Genomic DNA, 7,089 nt, shown 5'->3' on the forward strand with positions numbered 1-7,089 from the left:
TGAATTTTATCCATATTTTTTTTTAAAATTCTCTCTATCATATCACTATATTATAACCATCAAATCACTAATTTTATTAGATAAAATACTAAAATACTCTTATTTATTTTTAAAAAAAATTAAATTTTAAATAAAAAGGGTATGTTTGAATGGGTGGAATTAGAATTAGAATTAAAATTATATTGAAATTCTAATTCTATAAAAATTGATATTAAATTGCAATAATTCAATTACAATTCTTATATTTAAAAAAAATATATAATCAAAATAATTTTAATATATATTATCTATTTTATTAAAGAGAAATAATATATACAACACCCTTATACAACACTTTTATACAATACCTACCTGATTTAGTAAGAAAGAGAAAATAATATTATCTCTAGTATTTTTTTCAAAATATATTTTTTTTTCTTACCAAATCAGGTATGTGCGGTATGAAAGTGCTTTATATATCATTTCTCTTTATTAAAATATTGATTTGACATAACGAATTAAGATAGTTTAAGTGTTAAACGATTTTTTAAGTTAAAAAAATATCGATTTAACCTGTTAACATTATACATTAAAAAAAATAAAATATATCAGTTCGACATTTTAACTTTATAAATTAAAAAACAAAATATTGGTTTAACATGTTAACTTCTTAAATTAATATATATATATATATATATATATATATATTAATATATATATATATATATTAATATATATTAGTTCAAAATATTCGATATTTTAAAATTTAAAATTCAAAATTCAAAAAAAGAAATTATCGATTTAAATCTTTAATTGTGTTTTAAATATTAAGTTATTTTGTTTGAAAAAACATAAAAAATTGAAATTAAATTACGACCTAAAAAGAATAGAATTGAGAACTATAAAGTTACACTATAATGAATTTTGTTAAAATTCTAATTCTGATTTCAATTTTTAATATTAAAGGGTCTAATAAACTTAGGAATTGAAATTCAACCCTCAAATTCCAATGTCAATTCTCTAGGCTTACCAAACATATAAATTCATACCGGTTCAAATAAACCTAACTTAAACAAACTTCCTATGCAGGAACAAGGAACCGGACCGGATGAACAATAAGAAAACCAAATAAAGCAACCGAACCGATCAAGGAACCAAACCGATCAAGCACACCTGGAACGTGACCGAACAAAGGAAGGATCGGCCAAAGCTCAAACAGCCGATCAATCCACAAGACCGGAAGAAGTCCGGTCACTTCACTATCAAAAGATACTCGGCCAAGTCAAGTGGCCAACCTAGGCCAAGTAAAGAGGCCGACCTGCACAAGAAGACACTTTGGGTATCTGTTGAGAATGATACCAAAGGAACAGACTGAATATTTCCATATCCATGCAAGTCTGAGGAAAGACTGCAGGCTGCAGAAAATAGTACTACCGGATCCTTCTACTTCGGGAAAAGCCAGAGAGGAAATCTTCAAAGTACAGACAACTGTCCAAGCAGACAGTGCCTACATTGAGTAAAAGACAAACCCAGCAGGTTTGCTTTACAGACCGGCAGGTCTGAAACAGGATGCCAGGTCTGAGATTGACCGTCAGGTCTGAGGAGAAGACCGCAGGTCTGAGACACTGAATCACTGCATCTCTGATCAGCCAATCAGATTCAAGGCTTCGAAATATGACCGTTGGCATATTTCACCTATAAAAGGAGGCAGTTGCAGAAGAGTAAATGCGGGACATTAAAGCAGACATTAAGGCAGTTACTAAGTAATTACAAAGAGAGCATTTACTACAAGTAATAACAGTGTGGTATTCTGAGAAAGCCTATGTGCTAAATTCCTAGTGTGTGTGCTACAATTTCAGTGAGAATTGTAAGAGTGTTATCGAGCAGGAAATAAGTCTCGATCGGATTGTATTTGTATTCCTTAGTGAATATCCTTCTCGCGGCTTTCGAGAGGAAGGGGTGACGTAGGAGTTTTATCTCCGAACATCCATAAAATCTGTTGTGTCATTTACTTTCTGTTGGCTTCTTTACCTAACCGACTAACTTAACCATATCGCTCCAAACCGAATCTCTACTTACCATACCGAATATCCAGATAACCGAAACCGACCCACCATTCTTCAAATCTCCATCATTCGAAACCGACTCCGCCTATCATACACGTGTACCGCTTCAACTTGAAAGCAAACCTCTTCCGCGCTTGAACCTAGTTCAAGGGTTTGTGACAGGTTGTGTAGTATTGAAACCCCGGTGTTAATCTCTAACCGGATTAATCACCACCCTACGAGTGAGAACCGCTAACCGGTCCAACCCCCGGTCCACCAGCGGCGACCTAAATCCTAACAATTGGTATCAGAGCAGTTAGTTTCAATACTCAAGCAAACATGTATCAAGATAGGCCTCCAATGCTAGAGGGTGATGACTTTGCCAACTGGAAGGCACGCATGCACCTGCATCTAGTCACCTTGGATGATGAAATGGAATCCGTTCTAACCGAAGGACCGATAATCATTGATAAAGACAGAAAAGAATGGACAGCTGATGATAGGAGAAGGAACAATCTGGACAACCATGCAAGAAACCGGATCTCCAACAACGTGGACAGAAATACATACTGCAAGATCAGAGATTGCAAAACTGCAAAGGAGACTTGGAACACGGTCATTCAGATTTTTGAGGGAAATGAAAGAACCAAAGAGAACAAGATAATGGTGGCCACACAGAAGTTTGAAAGCATCAAAATGAAACCAGGGGAAACTATGAAGGAATACAGTGACCGGTTCACTGGTGTATTAGATGAGTTAGCAAATCTGGGCAAGAAATACGACAACAAAGAGGTCATTATGAAGGTCTTGAGATCTCTTCCGAGTGCTTGGGATATAAAGACGATGGTCATGAGAGAATCAAAGAGCCTACGTAAGATGAAATTATACGATGTATTCGAAGATCTCAAGGCTTATGAGTTCGAGATGAATTCCAGAACTGAAGAGGAAGTCTCGGCCTCAACGTCAACTAGAGCACTGTTCACATCTACGGAACCGGCTGCACCTACTCCTGTTCCTATATCTACATCTGCACCGGTACCGACTCCTGCACCTGCACCGATCAAAACCGCCGAACAGTTTACTGAGGACGCCATGGCCATGCTTGCACAGAAGTTTGGGAGGTTCATGAAAAGGAGCCAACCGACAAACAACTACTATGGTGACAAATCCAATATAAGATGTTATAACTGTAACTGTATGGGACATTTTAAGTGGGAATGCAGGAAACCAAGGAGAGATACCCAGAAACCAGACTACCAAAATAATCGGAACTATCAACAAACCGGTGAAGGAAGTGAAGTACCGAAAGCATTGATAACCGACGATGGAGGAAGTCTATGGGCTCACAGTGACAGTGACGATGACCTCACATGTCTCATGGCAAATGAGGAACAGGTATTTGACTCTCCCTGTGATGAATTTACTAAAGATGAACTATATGAAGCATTGAATGACATGGTAGAAGAATATAAGAACCTATTGACCATGTTACCTAAGCACCTCAACATCAAAACCGATCCCATCGTACCTATCCCAGTAGAACCAGAGGTACTCATCATAACCGAACCGGAAGCCATACAACCTGATGATATTCATACCCTAGAAACCGAATTAGACCTTAAGATCGAACAACCTAGTGAGCCGACTAGAGAACTAACCGAAAAAGAGAATGCCAGATTTCAGTATACGATGGCCGCCTATAGGAGATCTAGCGATATAGTAAAGAACCTGAATAAAGAATACAGGCATCCACGCTGTAAGAATGGCCTAGGATACACAGAGAACAGACATAAAGACCGAAAATCCATATGGAAAGCAAAGCTTACAAAAGGAAACCTTCCCTTTATAAAATTTCTTAAGAGCACCTGTACAGCTGAAGAAGAGGAGACCGCGTATTATAGGGAAGAAAAGACAAAGTATGACTATGTTGGCCCAACCGATTCATGGCTCGACCTTGAGAAAAGGAAAGCAGAAATCCTCAAATATAAGAAAGACTTCCCTGAACCACGTAGGTCAACCTATAGATCATCAAACCAAAGACCATCATCATTTAGGTCATCTGTAGGGAAACCGAAATACACCAGACCAAGTGTGAGGAGAACAGTTGAAACTTTAGCAAAGAAGACCGTTCGACTTATCAAGGTTTGGGTACCTAAGGGACTAATCGCATGTGGACCCAAGTAAATGTGGGTACCAAATAGTTGTAAATATGTACTTTGTGCAGGATCCAAAGAAACGGCTAGGAAACTCTGAATGGTTCTTGGACAGTGGTTGCTCCAGGCACATGACCGGAAATAGCAATCTGCTAACCGACATTAGATCAGTAACCGGTGCTCCTATCACCTTCGGTGACAACTCTAAAGGTAAAACCGTGGGCAAGGGTAAGATTGTCCATGGTAACCTAACTATTGATAATGTACTTCTAGTTGAAAACCTACGTTTTAATCTACTTAGCATTAGTCAGATGTGTGATGCCGGATACACAGTAGAATTCCTTAAACATGCATGCTTAGTTAAGAACTCTCAAGGAATAGTACTACTAACCGGAAATAGGATAGGTAACATCTACAAGGTAGACTGGAAAACTAGAGTAGAACACCCTATATGCATGATAGCTAAAACTGATCAAACCTGGCTATGGCACAAAAGATTAAACCACCTAAACATGAAAACCTTAAACTACATTCGTGGTAAGAAACTAGTTGAAGGCATCCCAGATATAGTATTTAACCAGGATAAGGTTTGCTCAGCATGCCAGATGGGTAAACAAACTAGGTCATCATTTAAGAGCAAAGGAAATCTCCAATCTAGCCGATGCCTAGATCTTCTTCACATGGATTTATTTGGACCGATTCAGGTCATTAGTCTAGGAGGTATGCTTTACACCATGGTAGTTATTGATGATTACTCTAGATATACATGGGTAATATTCTTACCATCTAAACGTGAAACGGTATCAAACCTAATCAACCTCCTTAAGCGTTTGCAAAATGAAAAATCAACTCGTATAAATTGCATTCGAAGCGATAGAGGTACCGAATTTACTAATAGCACATTAACTGCATATCTTGATGAATCCGGCATTAGACACGAGTTGTCTAGTGCCAGGACTCCTCAACAAAATGGCCTGGCCGAGAGAAGAAACCGGACTCTCAAGGAAGCCGCACGGTCCATGATAGCCGACTCCGGCATTGCTCAGAAATATTGGGCTGAAGCTATCAACACTGCATGTCATACACAAAATCGGTCTTTGATTAACAGATTTCACAACAAAACACCATATGAGGTTTATTTTAACAGAGTTCCCAAACTTAAATACCTCAGGATTTTCGGCTGTAAATGTTATATTCATAATAATGGTAAAACCCAACTTACTGCTTTTGATGCAAAGACCGATACCGGCATTATGCTAGGATACTCATCAGGTAAGCTAAAGCATATAGAGTATATAACAATAGAACTGCAACCATGGAGGAAACAATTCACGTTGTTTTCGATGAATCGGTTGAAAGCAACACTGCCTCATGCTTTGATCTACATAACAGACTGGAAAATAACGATATTCACTCTGATAGCGAAGATGAGACCCCGGTCTTCAGGGGATTTGTCCATGACCTAATGGGTAATATTGATACCCCGCCGGATCAAGCTGTTTCACAGCAGGAAGCTGACACTTCGGTCCAACCCGAGGAAGCCGGTCGGTCTGACAATCTTGGTCAGCCTACCGACATGTCTAGCCTTGATCAATTAAACGGTAACTTGGTAGACACCCTTGAACTGAATCTCAGAAGAAACAGTAAACATCCTCCTGAGCAAATTATAGGTGACCCTTCAGAACCTGTTCGAACTAGGAGTCAACTTCTGGAAGGATATTTTAACTCTGCTTTTATATCCCAGATTGAACCGAAAAGAATAGATGAAGCATTGTCAGATCCGGACTGGATCTTGGGAATGCAAGAAGAACTAAACCAGTTCGAGAGTAGTAAAGTCTGGTACTTAGTTCCCAGACCGAAAGATAAATCGGTCATAGGAACAAGATGGGTATTCAGAAACAAACTCAATGAGGACGGTCTGGTCACGAGGAACAAAGCCAGATTAGTGGCTCAAGGCTACAAACAGGAAGAAGGCATTGACTTTGAAGAGTCATTTGCTCCTGTAGCCAGGATTGAAGCCATTAGGATCTTTCTTGCATTTGCTGCTTTCAAAAATTTCAAAGTTTTTCAAATGGATGTTAAAAGTGCATTTCTGAACGGTGATATACGAGAGGAAGTGTACGTTGAACAGCCACCCGGCTTCAAGAACGCTGCACTTCCAAACCATGTATACCGACTAAACAAAGCTTTATACGGTCTAAAGCAAGCACCAAGAGCCTGGTATGATACGCTAACCGCATTCCTATTAGAGCATGATTTCACTATCGGTTCAGTGGATAAGACCTTGTTCAAATTTGAAAAGAAGGAACATATCCTACTTGTTCAAATCTATGTAGATGATATCATTTTTGGTTCCACTGACCCCAAGCTTTGTGACAAATTTTCAAAAATGATGACTGACAAATTTGAAATGAGTATGATGGGAGAATTAAGTTTCTTCCTAGGTCTTCAGGTTAAGCAACTCAAGGAAGGAACATTCATCAGTCAACCGAAATATACCAAGGAGCTTCTAAAGAAATTCGGTATGGACACCTGCTCCTCGGCGGCCACTCCAATGAGTTCATCCATTAAATTGGACAGAGATGATGAAGGGCAATCAGTAGATCAGATTGCATACCGGGGCATGATCGGCTCCCTGCTATATCTGACAGCAAGTAGACCGGACATCTTGTTTGCAGTTGGTGTATGTGGGAGATTTCAAGCAAATCCAAAGCAATCCCATTACACAGCCGCAAAGAGGATATTGAAGTATCTAAAGGGCACACCTGATGTCGGTCTGTGGTACCCAAAGGACTCATCATTCAATCTAACGAGCTACTCAGACGCAGACTATGCAGGCTGCAAGATTGACAGAAAGAGTACCAGTGGAACATGTCAGTTCCTTGGTGACCGACTGGTATCATGGCATAGCA

The sequence above is a fragment of the Impatiens glandulifera genome, chromosome 8 (assembly GCF_907164915.1).
Source record: "Impatiens glandulifera chromosome 8, dImpGla2.1, whole genome shotgun sequence".
In the NCBI taxonomy this organism is placed as follows: Eukaryota; Viridiplantae; Streptophyta; class Magnoliopsida; order Ericales; family Balsaminaceae; genus Impatiens; species Impatiens glandulifera.